Genomic DNA, 21,690 nt, shown 5'->3' on the forward strand with positions numbered 1-21,690 from the left:
AAATGTCCTTTGTTCTTTATGCTACAGGAGATGGCTCTGCAGAACTGTCCAGCAGCCTGGAAGGCCAGGCAGGAGGCCCAAGATTGCCTTCCCTGGAGATGGGAAGATCAGAATCATCAACTATAGTTGAACAACAATTGCCTAAAACTAAAAACCCTCCCTTTAAAAACCGCATTTCTGCTTGTGAGGAAGATGATGGGGTTTTAAACGGGAGTCTCCATCCTCCTCATTCCCCGACAAATTAATAAACTCCTCCCTCCTCCTCAAACCACTTGTCCTCTTCCTTCTGATGCAGCCTCCTCGGGGGTTCAGCAACAATTCTGCGTTTCTCCCTCCTCCGCACCTGCATCTGCCTGGCTTTAATGCCTAGCTCTGCCTTCTACAAATGGATACCACTCCCCCTATGTAGATTAACAAATGGGTAGTGACACTAAGACGACTCCATCTTTGTCCTTAACTTGCTCTGTGATCCAGTGTGCATCACTCAGGCAGGCCATCTGTTTTCTGCTACAAAACAGCTGCCTCTCAGGGGAGGCTGGGGACAGCAGAGAATGGAAAGCTCTCTAAGCTCTCCAACAGACCTCAAAGACAGCTTGAGTTCTAGATGGGAAGAGCTGTGTGTGTGTGTGTGCGTGCACGCATGGGTGCATGAGTGCACGTGTGTCTTTCAAATCTTGGAGCCTCCCAGGTCGGGTGTCACTTTACCTGGCTCCTTTGTTTAAAGATTTCCCTCCTCTGTTTCAGACTCCCTGGGCCCTGGCTCCTCCCCAGTGTCAGGGTTAGATGCATTTTATGGGCCACTTCCTTTAGTGTCCTCATAGAGGCTTAATCACTACTCATAAACTGCCATCCACCCACTGGCAAAGGGAAACAGGAAATGCATGATTGTAATTAACAGACCAAGCAGCAGGGACACTCAGAGCTTCAGGACAGAAGGGTATAATGTGTGCGTGTGTGTGTGTGTGTGTGTGTGTGTGTGTGTGTGTGTAACGACAGAGGTGCAAAAATAACTCCTTGGTTTCACAGGCATAATACATGCATACACCCAGACTCAAACCCTCTAACACACACACACACGCATGTGTTCACTGCCATTCCACACACAAAGGCATAAGCTCTGTGTCCCACATGCGTGGCGCACACATATTCTCTGCCTCAGCCCCCGCATTGGTTTCCCAGGGCATCTTCTCACAAGGACACTGGTCACTGGATTAGGACCCCACCCTACTCCAATCTGGCCTTAACTAATGACATCAGCAAAACTCTTATTTCCTGATAAAGTCACATTCTGACATACTGGGGGTCAGGACTTCAACATTTGGGGGGGGCGCAAATAATTCAACCCATAAAAGTCAGTGAGACTTAATGACTGCAGAGAATAAATGTGTGGCGGTAAAGATGGACACAGCACGTGGTGTAGGGAGGGGGACGAGCTGGACACCCGCGAGCAGGTCTCTGGGGAGTGTTTTTGTTTCTGACACATACCTAGAACAGCACCAGAAATACAGGAGTCAATCATTTCACCCTTTTCTGTAAAGGTAAGAAATGTGCACCTGTGCAGGTTTGTGAGAAATGTGCGCATGTGCAGGTTTGTGAGACGCGCTCAATGGGAAGGGATGAGGAACGCGTGTCCGTCTGCGTCAGTGGGAAGGGTCGGATTGCTAAATGGTGAGGAAGGAATCTGTGTCTCTACGTTTACTGAGAATGTGAATATGAAACCAACTGCAAGTGTCGTATACATATTAGCTGTTGTTATTGATATGTGTTTGCGTCCTTTTATGCGTGCATTATTGTATGTTACGAGGAAAGAGACCAGGTGGCCGGTCAGTGTCTTGTATTTGTCCTTAGGGGGCACTATGTGGGCCACGCGGATCAGAGCCGACACCAAGGCTGGCTGGAGGGGCCCCCGGCTGGTCTGCGCGTCTGCTTGTTCTCTGACGCATGTCCTGGGGTTCTTGTCTATAAAACTCAATTGCCATATGCACTTGCTGCATCCAAAACTCTCTTGGGCACTCTGGAAAATTAAAGTTTGGAGCACACGCACTGCTTGTCCTCCAGAAGTTCACAGTCAGAATCCACAAGATGAGAAGGGCCATAAAAGGGAGTTGAGTAGGGTTTCAGAGGCCCTGAAGAAGAGGTTAATTTTAGCTTTGGTAACTAGGGATGCTTTCTGGAGTTGGCGACATTTAAGATGGAGCACAAGCAGAACAAGGATTTAATAGGAGAGGGGCAAGATGTTCAAATAAAGGACACCACGGAGTTCAGGCCAGGTTCAGGAAGGGTAAGTGGCTTGTTCTGCTGGGAGGTAAGGTGCATGATGGGAAGTAGTGAGCAGTTAGACTACAAAGATAGGTCAGGGCAGTTATTGTGGCAGATGTTATTTGTAAAGGGAGAAAAGTGATCAAGGTGGGCACTTTGGCCAGATTATTCTGGTGGCAGCGTGCAGAGAGGTTGGAGAGGCTCTGAAGAGGCTGAAGGCAGAGAGTTTCAAGGCCGCTGGGATAGCCTCAGGGAGCTCACAAAGGTCCCAGCCCCGGGGGGAGTGAAGAGCCTGACCACACTGAGGGCCACTGTGGCAGAAGTCTGCCTCTCCTCTCCCCACCTTGGGTTGTGAAATTCTGGGGGCAAATGTGCTCCAGTGTCAACAGCATGTGTCCATAAGCCCCTCAGCCCACCTTGCAGGCTGGATTAGCTGGGTCCCCAGCCTCTCTTCTCTTGCCCTCTTGGAGCAAGCCCCTGCCCTGCTCACTGCCCCACCTCCACATGCCTGTCCTCCCTCTCCCCTCAGCCACATCCTCGTGTGACCTCGTCCCTTTGTTCAGGAAAGTGCTGCCCTGCACCACCTCCCATTCCCTGCGGCGCCCTGCAGAGCTCTTGCCTGTGTCATCTTTGCCCGTGTGCCCCGTGGAAGAAGAAACCAACATAAGGTGCTGTCTTCCAGGGCTGCAGGACGCTGAGCCGCACCTTCACACACCCACGGAGCATCCTGCCACGCTGTCCTGTGCCTGGAACCCACACTTTGTGAGAACTGGGGCAAGAATCATGGCACCTGGCTGCTGCGGTGTTAGGCAGCACTGCAGCCCTGCTCCAGGTGTGGTGGTTCCCTGGTCTTGGCTGCACATTCTCATCACCTGAGGAGCTCTGAATACTCCCACTGCCCAGGTCACCGGCCCTCTTCATTGAATCAGAAACCAGGAGCCAGGTGAGATTAAAGATCCCCATTCACTTCCAAGATTTGGCCAACTTTGGAACCAATGTTCTGGTGTTTTCCTTCTACTCTTGACAGCATGTGGCTCCAAATACCTGTATGGAATGAGACCAGCAGAAGGGCTGTCTGGGGGCTCCCTCCTGTACAGCTTGGAGGCATCTGGACTATGCTTCTCAGGGCTAGAGAAGACGGGGCAGGGATTCTTCCTTTACTCTCTCTCTTGAACTTGAACTCTTCAGCCATCTCCTGGGGTGAGCCAATCTCCCGCCCACCCCTCCTCTAACAGCCGCACTTGTTCCAGACCCCTGCAGCCCAAGCCCTCCTGCTCCTGTCTCTGAGCCATCTCTTCTTTCCTTCATAAAGCACAGAGCCTGCCGGAGTACACACGTGGGCCAGGTCATGGTCCTCCCCCAGCTAGTCATCTCCATCTTCATCCCTCTGAGTACGTGAGTCTCATGTGACGAGCCCTCCCAGACGAGGAATGCCGAACCCCACTTTCCTCCTGGTGACAACCTGCTGAAATGATGCCAACTCCAGCAAGGGGTAGTGTTGGGGATATAGAAAAGAGGGGCTGGTCATGCATTAGAATAAAAGGACATTCCTAGGAGGTTCCAAAGATCCTACAGCTCCCTCCCCACAGTCACTGTTCTAACAGTGCGCCATCTCCTCACAGCTCGAGGCTTTTCGTCCTTGCTAAAATGAAGTCGCTCCTAAATAAGGTTATAGTTTAACCATCGCCAGCTATTTATAGCTTGCTGCGTGTGTTAGATCCGGATCCAGTCTTGTTTCGGGAGTAGTAGAAGAGCTTGTGGGGGCCGAGATGTGGGGGCAGAGGTGATAAGAAACAGACACAGTTGCCGCAGCCAAAGGCAAACTTGAGGTTATGAGGGTAAAAAGAGTCTCCTAATTCTCTACCGTGGCTTCATTCCAGTCTAAAGCCCACACTGGATCTCACTCTGATGTCCCAGGCCCTGTGGTGCCTCTCCTCTGTCTCCCCAGAGTCTGAGGCCTTCTTTCCCCCCTGGGTCCTCACCACAGAGATGAGCGTACTTTGATCACAGCTAGTTGGGGACCAAAGTCACAGCTCTATCGATGGCCAGGGAAGCACCCAACATCCCCCCAAGTGCAAGGCTTCTCCTGCCGCAAGTTGAAGAACACGGCTCTCACCTGAGGCCTTCCCAAGCATCCTGGCAGCTCACTGGCAGGACAGAGAGAGAGAGTGATAGGAATGTCTCCATGCGGAGACAGTGATGGTTAATTATGTGTGAACTTGACCAAGTTAAGGATGTCCAGACAGCTGGTAAAACACTACTTCTCAGTGTATCTGTTCCTGCTTCTGGAAGTGATTAGCATTTAAATCAGTAGACTAAGTAAAGAATATCTCCACCCTCCAGTGTGGGTGGGCATCATCCAAGGCTTCAGGGCCAGATAGATCAAAAGGAAGGGAGGGTGAATTGGTTCCCTCTCCTGTTGGAACTGGGACGTCTGTCTTCTCCCATTCCCCAGATATCAGCACTCCTGGTTTGGGAGCCTTCGCAGAATTACACCATTGGCTTTCCTGGTTCTCCAGCTTGCAGATGGCAGATTGTGGGATTTCTCAGCCTCCTTGATAGAGCAAATTCCTATTGTAAGTGACTCTTTTTTTTTTTTGTGGTTTTTGGCTGGGGCTAGGTTTGAACCCGCCACCTCCGGCATATGGGAACGGCGCCCTACTCCTTGAGCCACAGGCGCCGCCCGTAAGTGACTCTTACTGGTCTGTTTCCCTGGAGAAACCTGACAAATATGCAGACGGAAAGTGTGGAGTTCACTGTGCCTGAGAACGGGGGTTAAGAAATGACCCCAACACTCCTTGCTCCTGGGAGGAGCAGAAAACTCTTCTTGAAGGAAATGATCCCTGTCCCACTTAGAAGATCAAAGATCCTGGCTCTCACGGCCCTGCCTCCCCTTGCCTGGAGAAGGAGACTGCTGGGAATATAACAGAGAGTTAGGCCACAGGACCAGGATGCGGAGATCCTCTTTTTTCCAGCATCAGTTTCTCTAGGATCCATCAGAAAGAAATGATGATCTGGAAGAAGCTCCGATTAATTGCTTTCCGGCCCTGAGATGGCACCCCCATCACCAATCAAAGTTTTAATTAATCACACCAACAGATGGGCTGTCATGGGCCCCAGCAGCCTGGGTAATGGACTCATTTATTATCAGGCTCCATCAGTGGGAGGCCATCCAGGCTTCTGGGGGAAGAAAAGAGATTCCTAATGCCAGAGCCCGGGGTATATGTAGTTTGAGGGAAAATCTCTGGAAATACCTTGACTTCATACCTTCCATTGGTCCCAAAGAAGGAAAGAAAGTTGAGATGTGGAAGGAGAGTGCGGCTCGGGCCGGAGGAAGAAGTCTTGATAGCACAGGCACAGTGGTGTAGATGGTTCTAGGGATGGCCTGGGTCCCTGCTACCCCTGTACTCTCCTGACCCAGGTGTTAGGGTAGGACAAGGCCTGCCCTGGTATGTGTTCCTAGGCACGTGCATGAGCCACCAATTCTCAGAGGTCACGGGTCATGCCTTATGGATGAATTCCTGGATTTTATGTTTCTGGGTTGCCTCATTCATTCTCCCCAGTGCCATCCCCATGTTATATGTGACAGATGTTTCATAAATGTTGAGTTAATGAAAGAATGGACGCATAAATGCTTACGTGTGGAGCACCCATTATGGAAGCCCAGCACTGCTATGAATCAAATCGCTTTTATTGAGCCCAGTTTGGGTCTAAGATTGAAAACAGCACATGATACAAAAACGTGGGTCTTATCATAGATGTAGCTCTTATTCTGGGAGACTGCAGGATACCTCCACAGCACCAGAGCAGACAGAATACGTAACAAGCATGGCTACTTATGTATGAGAGGCCAGGGCAGAGGTGGGGAACTTTTTCATGTTGGAAGGCCATATTAATTTGGATATAATCAGGTAAGGCCACATTCAAGAAACTTCAATTAGATATACTTTAAAATGTACATTATTTTGTAAAACTCTAACTACTATGTATTTAATAATTTCACAAAATGAAAACCATTTGTTAATTTTAAAGTTAACCTGTTAATGACTTTGCTGTGTCTGCTTTTTGTTGGAAAGCCTTTGAGTATTTGGTTGCAGCATGGAGTTCCACAGTTTCAGGTATCAGTCATCTGTGGTACAGCTTAAGGGTGTCTCGATTGGGTTAGGTAGGAGAATGTAGATTCACAGTAACAAGTGGCTGAAAAGTAAGAAAGCATTGTGCATTTTGCTGAAAGTATGGGTATTTTCCTGCATTTTTCCATATTTCAAGTGGATCTTCCTTAGCATCAAACAATAACTTTAAAATGTCACATGAGGAGAGCTCAATCAATTCCATCTGTAGTTTTTTAGATGCTTTGGTGATATCAGCCAGGAGAGGCTGAAATGCTAATGTGAGGGTGATGTCATGATTCTCAAAGTCAGTCAACATTTCATTTTATTCTTCAATTAATAGGTCTATAACAGCTGCATATTCTTCAAATGATTCACATATATCATCCTGTTCATCAATGGCGTTTCTAACTAGGGAAAATGTTCATCCGGAATTTCCTTTTAATGAAGAAGCCTTTTATAAATGCTTGGATTGTTTGCTTTGCAAATAAATATTCAGATAATTTTGATTTGACATGATATCACACAGAAATGCTGTGTTCTTACAGAAATCGTCTTTGATTAATTCACATTACTGACTCCGTTCTTCATAAAATGTATCTGTTCTTGCAGAGATAAAATTTCAGCTAACAACAGTTTCTGTGATAGCCACTGCATTTTAGAAAGATGCTGCAACTCTACACTGAATACCTCATTGTGCAACTGTAACATGTTATGAAACTGATAATGCTGGGTTGCATTTTCTTGAATATAGTTAACAATACTTATAACTTGTTGCAAGGTGTTAATTAAAATAGTAGCTTTAGCACAGAGATTTTGCCCATGACTTTGTGTTGCAAGATACAATGCAAAGAAATGAGAGCAACTGGATCTAATAATATATTTTTTATTTGTGCAACAAACCCTTCATGTTTCCTGCCATGGAAGGTGCACTGTCTGTATATACACCTAAGAAATTTACCCAATTCAGTACAATTTCACATTTATCTTGAAAGTTGTTGAAGATATTTGTTCTCGGTGCTCTGTTTCCAAGAGTCCTAAAAGCATGTAACTCTTTGTAGCAAAGAAAATCTTCTGTTGTGATCCGAATTAAATATAAAACCTGCACCCAGTCAATAGTACCAGTTGATTCATCCAAAGTGCTTGAATGATATATATTTTCCCTTTGAAGTATTGTATGAAGTTGTTCTGTTGATTGAAGGTGAATTCATGGTGCCGATCAGCACTTCTCCTTGAAAGAGGCAGTTATTTGTACTTTGAAATGTTATCAGGGTCTAAGCTTCCTAAAACTTTAACAATGCATTTTTTCACACTTTCTACATCACTGAATAGCTTCTCATTTCCCCCAAATATATAAGCTACTTTGTAAGTTGCTTCAGTGGCATTATTTCCGGGTCTTCCTGCTGCCTGAAAGTTTTGTCTTTGCTGATGAGCATTGAATTTCTTTAATGTTAATATTGCAATATCCCAAAGCAATAAAATCATCTCATCTTTAGCAGAAATAAGACAGTTGTGCAAGTCTTAATCCTCATTTAAAAAATCTGTGTCTATTTTTTTCCTTTCACTGTTCTCTTCATCTTCTTTGAAATGACAGGTTGTTAGACAGACAGACAGAATTAAAAACTACTGTCAAGCTGTGCAACTGTTCACAAATTCCACTTCATACAGAAGCACAGTGCACTGGTGTCAAAAATCGATAGCAGACTAGTATACTCGACCCCTGTAAACTCTTGCCGATTAGCCTCCTGTGGTCATGGCACCAGTCAGGTGAAGAAGATAGAACTAAATCCTGAGCATAGCAGCCATCAGCTTAGCCCTTAGGGCTTACTCACGTCCTAATTGTGCTGGTCAGTCTGGGTGGATCATTTTGTTGAAAGTTATTTTATTCTTTGGTATTTTAAATATGTTCATTTAAAAAACATATAAAAGACAAACAAAAAGTATTAATACAAAGAAACAGAGTCATTTTATAAAATTTCGATTCATTCAAAAGGCCTCACACACCTAAGGCCCTAGAAGGCCACAGGTTGCCCAACCCTGGGCCAGGGAACGGTCCCAGAGCATCAGGGCTGGAAGGGATTGTGGAGAATGTCCAGTCCAGTCCCCCCTTAACTGAGGAGTCTGAAGAGTGAAGGGCAAAGCGTCTGCCTAAGGCCACACATGTCTCCAGACTGCCTAAAACCCCCCCCACCACTTGCTCATCAAGGTTACTCTAAGCAGCCTGCCCTGTATCCAGTTGACCTTAGTCCCCTAATATGTTAATCACACCCTTTGGATTAGCTGTTGGATTGTCTTCTACAGAACAGAATTCCTCTTTTCTCTATAGTATGGGAGCAAACTGAGGGGCGGGGAGAACATCTTTGCCCAGCAGCCCCATCTGCTATAGCCTGAACTGCCTGGGTGGAGTTGGGCATGGAGTCAGGCCACCCACTTGTAGAGTGTTCATACAGGGAAGCGCCCTGGCTCTCCACATTCATGTAAAAGTCTGGGTGTCTGCTGGACCCTGAAGACACACCTCTCTCCTTGCTGAGCAATAAACAGAGTAAACAGGGATGACTGTGTTGGGCTGCATCCTGGTAGCATGTCACCATGAATGTTTACTGGTGGAGAAAAGTGACAAGGTCCCCTATACCCTGCCATGAAATCAGAAACCCCCTAAAGAGAAAAAGTTATGTCTTTCCCACAGCTGGCACTCTGTGGCAATGGTACTAAAACAGAAAACAGCTAACCGTTTTTCTGTGCCTACTGTGTGCCAGTCAGATTAAGTAGTATAGTGGGGTGACATACTGAAACCTGGTCTTTTTTGCAAGTATGGTAACACTTAGATAGCACTGCCTGTGCTGCACTGATCTAAGCACATCTTCCAGCAGTTCCTTGGTATTTGCAGGGGATTAGTTGCGAGACCTCCACATATGCCCAAGTCTATGCATGCTGAGTCTTGCAGTCAGTCCCGTAGAAGCCTCAGACACATGTGCAAAAAGTAGGCCCTCCGTGTACACAGGTTTCACATGCCACAAATACTGGATTTTCCATCTATACATGTTTGGAAAAAATCCATATACAAATCGCCCCACACAGTTCAACCTATGTACTTCAGGGGATAACTGTATGCTTTAGCATTCCTGTTTGGGAAAATGAGGCAGCCAGAGAGCCCAAATAACACTTCCAAGTTCACACAGGTGGGAAGTGGTGGAAGCTGATGTGCACTTCAACGGTCTGGATTCAGAATCTGTGGCCTTAGCTGCTCGCTCCACCACCTGCTTAGGATGACAGCCCACCAGCAAGGTTCTCCTCAGAAACACATTCACACTCTCAAACTGTACTGTTGGAGAACAGAGCAAGTGCTTGGATTTTCAAAGGCTGGTGGAACTGAAAAGAGGTACACAGGGTGCAGGATGTACAGGGTTGGCCCTGGCACTGTGCCTTCATGACAGTGGAGTGACAGAGAATGGCTGTGTGCGTGGCTGAGGGGCTGGGCCCTGAGAGCCGGGCAGGTCTTGCAAGGTGCCAGGTAAGTCAAGGAAAAAGCTGCTAGGTCAGCCTAGTGGGGACATGCACACAAGTGGAGAGGCCTCCACAGTGAAAAGCAACAGCAAATGTGTGACACCAAATGAAAACTGTAATCTCCTGTAGTCCCCAGAAGGCAGTGGGGGTGGGGAGGACAGCGGCCCATTGGAACTTGGGTCTCTTCTAGAAGCCACAGCGGCTGACTGTTGATTGCCATGTGGGAACATGCATTTAATGTCAATGAATTTTTAAATTTTGGGAAAGAAACCATACATCCAGATTTTTATGTGAAATGTCCTAGCTTTTTAACGTGGGCTCAAAAATTCGACATTTTAGTTCTGGTTTGACATGGCCGGAAGGACCCACTGAGGGAGGGTGGTGTCTTGTGGAGTCACTGGTCAGTTTTAGGGTGGACCAGCAGCTCTGGCCGGGAGAGGCCGAGACCCCACATGGCCCTGCCTGGTGCAGAGGGACAGTAGCAGGTGATATGGACCAGGCAGATCTCTATTTGAGAGTGTAAGTCCTAAGGACCCCCAGAACTCTGACACTGGACTTCCTACCCATTAGTGGGTGTAGCTTTAATCCAAACAGGAGGAATCAAAGGGATGTGACCACTCTAGGCCTCCTAGGTAAAGTAGAGTGAGTAATTCACACCACTGACAAGTTTCGTTTTATTTCTCCCAACAGCCCTGAGAGCTGAGAAGCAACCACATGTTAACAGATTCAAATGGGCCAATTTGCCCAAAAGGACCCTGTAGGAGGAACAGTGAACACGTACCCATGAACGTGGTCTAAGGCAAACTGGGTTTCTTGGCTCACCACTCAGCAGCCACAGGGTCTGGACCTCTGTTTCTTCATTTTGTAAAATAAAACCAGTGCCTGTTAGATGTGCTGTAGGTTGAAATTAGTTCATGTATGAAAAGAGCTCAGCACAGTGGCACTCTCCATCAACGTCGGCCGTTAACAACTGCCGTCCAAGTCCAAGTCGTCAGATGGCGAAGCCTAGGTTGCTATTGTTTGAGCCAAGTGCTAAGGCCATACGTGCTCATCACCATCACCCTCATTATTACCAGTTGGCCTTTGAGACACCCTCATTCACCCACATCATTCTCACCAGGAAACCTGCTAGAACCGTGCTGTCCACTTTGAGTGCCATCAGCCACGTGCAGCCGCTGGACACTTGGTGCATGGCTAGAGCTGAGAAGCGCTGTGTGTGTGAAAGACATCCTAGACTTCAAAGTCTTAACATGAGAAAGAAAACATAACTTTTTTTTTTTTTTTTTTGAGACAGAGACTCACTTTGTTGTCCTCAGTAGAGTGCTGTGGCGTCACAGCTCACAGCAACCTCAAACTCTTAGGCTTAAGCGATTCTCTTGCCTCAGCCTCCCAAGTAGCTGGGACTGCAGGCACCTGCCACAATGCCCGGCTATATATAACATTTCTTATTAGTACTTTATGTGTATTTACTGTGTGTTGAAGTGCTACATTTTGGTATATTGTGTTAAATAAAAATATATCATTAAAATTAATTTCACCCATTTCCTCTTGCTTTTTTAATGTGACTATTATTCTAGAAAGCTTAAAATTGCGTATGTGATTCATGTTAAATTTCTATTGGACAGTGTTTGTCTAGAACAGGGATTCTCAACCTGTGTGCCATGAGAGGATCTTAGGTGTGCTGGGAAAATTGTTAAAGAATATTAATTAAATTATTTTCTAAAGACGTTCAAAGCACAGTAAGTATATTCTTTTTTTAACTCTTTTTTTTTTTTTTTGATTGGCATAGTTTGAGTGTGCCACGGAAGTTTAACTATAGGTTCAAGGGTCCTGTGAGTTGAAAAAGGTTAAAAGACACTTGTCTTGAAACTAGAGCACTGCCCAAAGTAGGCCCTCAGGAAACCTGTTGAATAAGGGAATAAATAAATGACTTCCATGGATTTCGCAGGAGTTTGTCTCCTGACTTGAGCTGTCCAGCCCTCTCTCTGGCTCCCCTTCCCCTGCCGGGACTGAACCAACTGACCACCTCAAAATCTCACTGCCATTTGTCATTGGACAACCCCCCACAGTCTACATAACAGAGGATGCAGGCCCTGACAGAGGGCCTCGAGATCATACACCCAGTCACTCACAGAGCAAAAGATTGAGCCCGAATGTTTATTTCAAAGCTGAGGCATTTAAACGCTACCTTGTTTTGCCAGCAAAGCCCTAGAATTTTATAAACATGTCTTCATAAAGGCAGGTGAAAATTCTCAGGGTAAGGCGGAACAAGTAGTCACATGGGTACTAGTTGCAAAACGAGCTCTCAGGAGGTCATGGTCACACCATCCCTCCCTCTGATGCCTTGACCTCAAAATTAAGATTAAACCTAACCCCACGGTGATGTCTCATGCCTATAATCCCAGCTGAGGCGGGAAGATCACTTGAGGCCAGCACTCGGCGACACAGTGAGATGCAGGCTCCCCACCAAAACAAAATAGCCTAACCCTAACTACCCCATCCCCGTTGGAGGCAGAAAGGTGGTGGCCTTTGAAGAAAAAAACCATTAGTGCTCTCCTTCGGGGCATTCTGTCATATCTTTAAGTAAAAGGGCCTTGGGGTGCCCTTGTAATTGTGATAATAGTATTGAAAAAAGCCAAAAGAGTTGGCAATAGCTCTTTAGAAGTCTCTGAAATCGTTAATATTATTGATCTAGAGAGGCTGCCAGTTGGCACTGCTGAGATGCTTTTCTTCTCAGTTCCACTCACACACACAAGTGCGGAGTCAGTGCCCGGGAAGCTTGTGCTAGTCAGTAAGAGATTTGGGAATGATGCACGTACGAGTCCATTCAATCCAAATGGGAGACGGTTACATAATAGCATCAACACACACAAGGAAGAAGGGTGAAAAGGGCAAGTGGGTGAGCCACACAAGAAGGATGGGGCACATGCGAGTGATAAAAACAGAAGAAAAATGTCAGGCAGAGTATTTTTTTTTCTACTTTCTAGAAACCAACAGCTACTAGTCTTTCTGTCCTATCTCTTTGTAGGATCTCAAAGCATGTTTCAGGTCACACAGATTGGACCCAAACCCTTGACAGTGCATGTGAGGGAGCAGAGGCTGGTCTTCCCATGGAGTGGTCAGGGGTGAGTGCTGTCCTGGGGCGCCGAGTAGCTATGGCAGAAGCCGAGCCTTACACGTCAGAGACACTGGCATTGTTCACCTGCATGGTGATGCTGGGTCATTCCCCAGGTGTTTGGAGGCCCCAAACCTCAGTCTCCCTCTTGAGGTTCTGAGAGTCTGGTGAAAAAGACAGAACAAAACAGCTAATGTTTGAGAGAACTCAACCAAAGCAAGCCAACAACTAGCCACAGTGAGACCCGGCTGTAGACTAAGTAACAGGAAATGCTGGAAGCATTGGTTTTAACAGAAGTGGAACTGGAATTTTAAAGGCAAAGGAATGTCATTGAACTAGGAAGGAAGGATGGACTTTTGATCTGAGGCCTGGAAACCTGGTGTGAGCAGGTGGACAAGGAGACTGTCCTTCCTGGCGATCTAACAAGGACGCGAGGGTATCAGAGAGCATCCTTCGCGTGGACGGTGAGCACCCTTGAAGTTGCACTTTAGCCTCAGTCCTTATGCAAGGTGGTAACAGAGAGGCTGGAAGAAGGAAGTGTTTGGACCAGAAAGCAGTGAGATTGTGTTCACTGTTCGTCCTACACAGAATTTCCCCAGAGCTCGGGGTGCTGAGCTGCGGAGCTGGGCTTGGCCGGCTCCCTGGAAGCTTCCACCTGCTAAGGGTTCTGGTTGTCTCCTTGCCATCGTGATAAATGTGCAGAGCACAAAAGTGGGGCAAGCGGAAGAATGAATTGAAATAAAGGAAATGAAGCAACCCGTAAAGAGCCAGCAAACAAGACTAAGTCAGCAGTGGCAGTCAGTGAGGTGAGCGCCACCCGGCCCTGGGAATGAACGAAGCACAGGAGGGGGCCCGGCCTCCAGCCCGGGTGGGGACAGGGACAAGTGTGGATGTGTGCAGGGCAGGACGTTAAGGACAGAAATTTTTCTCTTGGTGATACATGAGGGTGTATTTTCACCTACTGGAACTCCAACGGGAGGGAAGTACAGTAGGCCGTTTCCTTTCCATCTCCGCACAGGGCGGAATCCAGGCATGGGAGTACAACGGAGCTGCCTGCAAGAGAGGCAGCAGTGGTTTGCACCTCACCACCTGCATTGACTTCCTGGTGGCTGTGCAAACACGCAGCTCAGCCCTCCTGCTATGGAGAACACGGCTGGCAACGTGCCCGGCGCTGCCCCTCTGGTTCTGCCACCACGTACTGAGGCTGTGGTTCTGAGTTTCCTCCAGGGGACACTTTGGCTCAAGGACTTCCCACTGGTCTGGCCAAATCTTTCTTGGAACTGCACTGAAACCTGAGACTTCCTGGCCTACCCTGCTATTCCCTCCGTCCTGGCATAGGCATCAGGACTAAAGTGGGTCTGAGGCCTCGCTCTCACTGTCTTCTGCTTCCACCCCAGTCAATCTCGTGTGTGTCTGAATCTCTGTCTCAGTTCACTTCGTGCTGCTATAACAAAACACACAGACTAGATAATTAGTGAAGAACAGGCATTGATTTTCTCATAGTTCTGGAGACTGGGAAGTCCAGGATCAAAGTGCTGCATCTGCTGAAGGCCTCTTGCCACACTGAAATCATCACACGGGGGAGAAAAAGGGGGGAGTGAACTCGCCCTTTTAGAAGGAGGCTGCTCCAGAGATAGCAAACCCATTCCCACGATAATGATTTGAATCCATTCATGTGGGCCCATGAGGCCCCACCTCCCAACATTCCCACACTAGAGATCCAGTTCCTACCACATGAACTTTGGGGGATATATTCAAACCATCCAACCCTTCTCTGCATCTGCTCTTCCTTGTACCTAAATAATGTACCAAGCTCACAGCTCCTCTTCCTGGTAGACTTTTCTCCAGGCCTCTCTCCTTCACACCAGCCCTCCACCTGGCACGTGCTTTCATAATCGGGCCAATAGCTCTTTGTTGTAATCATTTGTTTATGTGCCTGCCTCCAGCTCCACGCCTGCAGCCCCATGAGGCCAAGGGGTTTGCTCTGGTTTGTCTTGTTGACATTCCTGCTGAGCACAGTGCCTGTCACGTTCAGATGTACCATGACTGTTTATGAAATGGATGGAAGATTGATCTACTTATTCCCTTATCAATTCTCACTGTCCTAGATTCTGTGCTAGGTCTAGAGAAACTGAGAATAGGGAGATTAGTGAACCAGAATCCCTGCCTTTGATACACTCTTAGGCTGATCAGTGGAATTAACATGCAGACAACTACTTTCTAAGTGAGAATGGAATAGCTTCTACCAAAATGGTACAAGCAAAATGAAGTAAGAGCCCAGAGGAAGGCATGATTGTTCTCCCTGGGTGATGGAGGGGGTAGGAGGAAATAGGGAAGGCTTCCTGGAGAAGGTAGCTGGGATCTGCAGGATTTAAACAGGGGGTGTTGGAGAAGGATCTTCGAGGCCACAGAGACAAATGCACAAGAGCATAGAGGCTGTGTTCATTTCTGCTCTTAAATACTTCAAATATACACACAAAATAGAAGGTGCCTCACTTGCTTTGTCTTCCCCTTTTGTTGTTTGAGATGAAGACGGCTTTACTTATTTGCTGTTTTCTCTGCCCGACTCCTTGGGTTTCTATCTGCCTTGACACCAGATGCAGCCGCCACTGCATTTGTTCTCAGCGGCCCCACATTGTCAGTCTCCTTGCCCAAGTCACTTCTGGCAGGCTCTGAGACCAGGACTGGCATCTGAGAGGGTTCAGGCATTTGGCTGGACAAGTGGGAGCCTTTGGTGAGCATCCCCAGCTGACATGTCCCTGGGCAGAGGACTGGCTGGCTCCTATCATCAGAGCCCAGTGGCTCCTGAGGACTGGAGCCTGGAGCAGGCATAGGGTGGAGGTGCTGGCACCACACATCCTGTCTGCCATCATCTGCTGTTGGCAGGGAAACCCTGGCCTGGGGAGGATTTGGAAGGCGGGCGGAGAGAAGTAGGAGAGAGAAAGGAGGAGAACTAGCTGCCTGCAGCCTGGACGATCCTGCGGCTGTGCTTGCCAGCTTTGCCTGCAGCTTCTTTTGGGCACAGAGTAAGCTGGGCTGGCAGGCAGCCGGTGCCCAGGAAGCCTGGCTGCAGTGCTCTGGGTGCTTCTCAGCCAAGCAAGCTCCTCTCTCAAGTGTGTGCTGGCAGCAAAAACTCCAGGTCCCGCACACCCCAGAGGCTGTACTAGAAAACCTCTGGTCTGGAGTCCTGAAGCCCAACCCAATGTGGAGGGGGTCACCCCTGAACCCGAACTTGATAAGCTCTCCCCGCCCCTGCCTTCCATTAGACCAGCATATAAAGTTTCAATTGCAAATTTACTTGCTCAAACTTTCCTTGTCACAGAACCATAGAAACACAGACACTGGAGTCTTCTACCACATACTTCTCAGGACAGCCCCTCCTCCAAAGCAAAGCTCTCAGGATGACCAGGCACTTCCCTCAAGTCCCTATTTTCTAGAGAGATTTTAATCATCATTGTTCATGGTTACTTAATACCCACTGTAGATACGTGCCACAGCTGAAAACACACACAGTCATTGCATGAACTCATTCTTCTCATTAAAATGCAAATGGCACAAACAGAAAGCTCCCCCTTCACATTCCCTAGTCTCATCCTCTCCCAGAAATAAATAGCTGTCCTCAATTTGGTGGCGTCTTTCCATATTCTTTTGGAACGTGACACTTTGATACATACACTGTGCGTGTGGTGGGTTTTGTATGTGATCCTTGTGGGCATTGTCCTGTAGATTGCATTCTTCAATTAACAAATGATTCTGCCACCTTTCCCTGTCAGTCCTGACTTCTCTCTGATGCCAGTAGTATCCTCACCTCAGCAGCTTACCTACTCCATCACGCCCATGTTCACAGACGTGTCGGTTCGTTCCAGTTTGTTTCATTATGACGATCGTACTGCTCTAGTCCTTATTTCCTGAGCTCTTTGTGAAAGTGGCATCTGCAGCTGTCTCTTTGGAGAATTCCAAAGAAATGGGGGTCTGTGGGTTGAAGACTGTGCGCATTGAAAATTTGATAAAATACAGCAGAACTTCCCTAGCTGACCCCTTCCCTGCACTGACCACCTCCTTGACCATTTCCCTGCACTGACCACCTCCTTAAGTTGACCTAATTTTCATAGACACACACCATATGTACATATCAGTGCAGTAGACCTACCCTGTTTCCCCGACAATAAGACATCCTCTGAAAATAAGACCTACTTATAGGAAAGATAAGACGTCCCCTGAAAATAAGACCTAGCGCATCTTTGGGAGCACACCTTAAAATAAGACACTGTCTTATTTTCGGGAAAACGGGGTAGTTCCTTATGTTGACCACCTTCATATGCTGACCAGTTTGTTACAGTCCCTTGGGTGGTCAACCTACGGAAGTTCTCTTGTACTGACAAAACCAGCCCACTAGTTTATCTTCCTACCCTCAGGGTGGGGCAGATGGCCCCCGGCTGGCTGACCCAGCATCCAATCCCATAACCTTTTCCCTTGCTGCATTCCACAGCAGAAGCTAAAAAGGGTAAATAATCAATTTCTCAGCTTCTCCTGCGGCTCGGTGGCACATTTCTGGCCACAATGTTACATGAGGATGCAGTTCCAGGAAAGTTATTCCTGATATAAAGGAAGGACGTGACCTGACCACTCCTTCTTTGTCTTTCCTCCTTTGAGCTAAAGTACCCACTTGAGACCATGAGGTTCCCATATCGACACAGGTGACAAATCAGCAAGGTCAGGATGCCAGAACAGACGGACAGAAAGAGCCGGGGTTGCTAGTGGCATTGCCAAGCAGCTGGACCAGTGCCACCAGCCAACTTCTCTGGACATCTCATTATAAAAGAAAAATGCTTAATTGTTTAAGCTCCTGCTAGTGGGGTATCTTTACCTTGTAGCTAAAGAAAACTTAAATGAGACAGAGCATTGGCACCAGGTATGGAGCTTTGCTTTGATTTAACCTTGCTTTTTATATGGAATGGTAATGGTCCAACTTTCCTACTACTCTCTTGAACAATCAAAATGATAGTAGCAATAATATATTCACTGCCTACCTTATACGCATCATCTCTGATACTATGAAGTCCTGGGAGGCAAACGATTTCCCTTTATTTTGAAGATGAGGAAACCAGAGACCAGGAAAGCTAAGCTTCTTGCTGGCATTCACAGAGGATTCTGACCTAGTTCTGGCCGCTTCCACAGGCACCCCCCATTCTTGAGGTCAGGACCTCGTGGTGGCTTTTTTAATCTGGGCAGAGCAGTAATGGTAGCAGTGAGGTGGCACGTGTGTCAATGCCAGGAGTAAGGCCCGACTCCTCTAGCTTTGGCGGCAGACCTGGTCTATGCTCCCAGCATTGCCTCTCCCTCTCCATTCTGAATCCTGGCCTTCTGGAAGCCTCCTTCCTGGACCCTGCCCTCCCTCAGCCTTTCAATCAGAGTTCTGATCACAGTTCTGCCTGCTGTCCACGTCCGGCTCCTTCACTGCCTCTCCGGATATAATCTAAAGAAAACATTTAAAGTATTAAAAGAACACCCTCTGCATGTATGTGTGCATATTATCTTGCTGTTTAATCATCTGGTAACTTTGAACAGATCCAGAAAGAGAAGCGAGGGGGAATCACACCTGTAAATGCGACCACGTGCCAGCCACACCCCTGCTTAGTGTGAGAGGGCAGCAGCCAGAACACACGACTTGACCCCAAGTGCTCTCGTGGGGATCTATGGAAACCTTTGTATCCAGAAGGGATTTTTTTCTGGTTGCAAGTGACATAAATCCAGCTCAGGCTAATGTAAGCAAAAATGGAACTTTGGTCCCACGGAATCTCGTGGAGGAACTGGCTCAGCCATGTGTGGCTCCGGGACAGGCAGGCTCTGCGCTCTCCTATTTTTTGCACATCTCTACTCAACCTTATTTTGAGAACAGGCACTGTCTATGTGGTAGAAAATGGGGTCTTCGATGTTTCCTGGCTCGAATAGTCCCAGCTAACAACCACAGTGGAGGGAGACTTGCCTCCTGCTAGCTCTGATGGATAAGTCACAGGGAGGTCGTGGACTGGCTTTGGTCACGTGCCCATTTCTAAGCCAGTCCCTGTGGGCAGAGAAATAAGACATGTTGATTACCCAAATCTGGAATCCCACTTCTATGGCTGGAGTGGTTTTGGGGGTTCAACCCTACCAAACCGTGTGACGTGGGTTTCCCAGGGGAAAGAGGGTCTGTGTGTGCTGGAGAGACGGAAGCAGTAAATGTCCACTAAATGACACAGGAGTTATGGGTAACAAGAGCGAATGTCTGAGGAGAGATGGGCTCACAACAATGTCACCATAACTCACTAGGCAGGTGCACTCTCGCAGCAGGCTCAGGGCAGCAGAAGCTTCATTGTATCCACATCTCTTCTTGGAAAAGATACAGCCTCCTGTGTGGGAAGGTGCGGACGGTTCTTCTCTCAGTCACCCCCTGGAATTGTCAATGGCTGGGACAGAAGAAGTGATACTCCAACTCCAAACTCTAGACAAAGAGGCTGCTCAAACCAAGTGACATTACAGAGCTCAGAAGGCCTGACAGAGACAGACCCCCTTGTCTCCCTCTACCAGAGCCAAAGAGCTGCCAAGTCAACAGGCCTAGACTCTGTGCCACGTTTTGGGAAGTGCTTTTGGTATTGACGCTCTGTTTCTGTCTTTCTGTAGATATATCTGCATGACAAATGAGCATGTGTGGCTGTGGCCCTCCTGGCTAAAAGAATGCAGCACAACTCTCCACCAGCCTGCTGGTGATGGAAATTCCACCACTCTCTGAGTTCCTCCTCCTGCTTGAGAATTATCTCCTCTTAAAAATGCAAATCCCCAGGAGAGGGAATACTGCTAGTTTGCTTATTTACAGTTAGTAAGAAAAAGCTTGCCAGCTTCTTTCATGAGAAAAGTTTGATGAAAAGGCTTAGTTTCATACTAGCGTCTAGTAAGTAGGCAAGGAGAGCCTTGACGCTGATTCTATCTGATGTGTATTTGAGACGCCCACCTTGCATGAACCTTCCACGTAACAGTTTCTCATCCAAGATTTTTATGTCAGTGAACTTCAGGTTACTTCTGAATTTCCGGTAAAGCTATGCTATACGCAAATGTTAGTGATACTATTAAGGTGGGATCAAAAATCAACATCCAACATTTGGGCTTAACATAGGATTGAAATAATGGGATTGTTTAAGACAGAGAAGGAAAACCCTGAGTTCGGGAGATTCTGATACTGGAGTAGGAGGCAACTGGGAAAAATTTTAGGGTAGGATTTATTAGGAATCCCACTTAAGACAACAACTTTCCTATAGGGTGAGGGATGGAGAGGCTGGAGCAGACCTTAGCTGACCCTGAGGGGCACAAGACATAGAGGCGTCAGGGTCACACTCCACTGGTATTGGGCTCCGTCATCTCCCTCCGTTGCCTCTCAAATCAGGATAAACCTCCAAAATACATCCCTAATTTGTTGAGGCTGTATGATGCAGTGGCCAGCAGCCCAGAGTGTGGCCCCAGACTGCCGAAGTATGAAGTCCAGGACTGCAGTATGTGGCTGTGTGTCTTCCGGCATTGTCCCTAACTGCCCCATACCTCAGTTTCCTCATCTGAAAGTGGGAATAACAGTTGCCAACTCATGGGATTGTTTTCGATAAGTGATTTAGTACGTCAAAATCTTTGGCATACAGAAAGACCTACACTAGAGCTTGGCATACATAAAGCCCTGGATGATTAGCTAGTTTTATTATTTCCCCTAGTGGTCAGGGGAAATAGTATTATTAGACAAAGAGCCTGAGCATCCTGCTTTCTTATTTAACAGATGCATAAACAGAGGTCCCCTCTGTGTTGGAGGGGGCCCCTCAGGGCCTCAGGTCTCCTGGCGATTCTGTGCACACCGCCCACTTCCAGGCACCACTCCCCTGGGCGAGTTGGGCCTTAGACAGACAGCGGAGTGTCAGACTTTGGCCAACATCGAGGGCACTGAGGCTGCTCTGTGTTTAGCACTTTCCCCTGTCAAAAACAATCAGAAGAGGCGTGGGCACAGGGAGAGCCTGCCTCTGTTTTTTTCCCTAGGCCTCAGTCCTCCTTCGGCCACAGCTCCACCTCTTTCCTAAACACCTGCCCTGATCAGGAGTTGCAGCTGAGGGTACAGGTGAGGTGTTTGGGTATGTGGTGATGGGTAATGCATTTAAAGAGAAGGGACTCACCTCAAACGCCAGTGGTCAGAACCAGAAGGCACTGACATCGGTAGTTCCCACGGTTGGCTTAGGCGAGAAGAAAGCCAGTGGGTTCTTATTTGCATGATGGGCTGGGTGAGGAGAGGGGACATGGGGATGCAGAGAAGAGGCAGGGTGAAGGAGGGGCAGTAGTGGGACAAGCAGGTGCTTATCTGACCAGCCGGCCACCAGTCCATGCTGCCCAGACCCCAAGCTCAGATCCTGGGAGAAGCCAGTCCCAGATCCTCACCACTGAGGCCATCCTGGAGCCTTGCCCATTGTCCTCAGCACCCCAAACTCTTCCCAGTTCCAACATTCCATTCCACCAATAAGGGTGGGTGAGGAAGTGTGGGGAGAAGGTATTGACTGTGGGAAAGTCATCTATGGCTGCTTATTACCAATAAACAAGATGATCTGAGAAAAGGTGAGGAGGAAGGGACCATGCAAAATGTGTTTCTTCCCCCACCTCCTCCTTCTCAACTCCACAATGTTATGAATTATGCTTACAAAG

Source organism: Nycticebus coucang, chromosome 7 (assembly GCF_027406575.1).
Source record: "Nycticebus coucang isolate mNycCou1 chromosome 7, mNycCou1.pri, whole genome shotgun sequence".
NCBI classification, from domain to species: domain Eukaryota; kingdom Metazoa; phylum Chordata; class Mammalia; order Primates; family Lorisidae; genus Nycticebus; species Nycticebus coucang.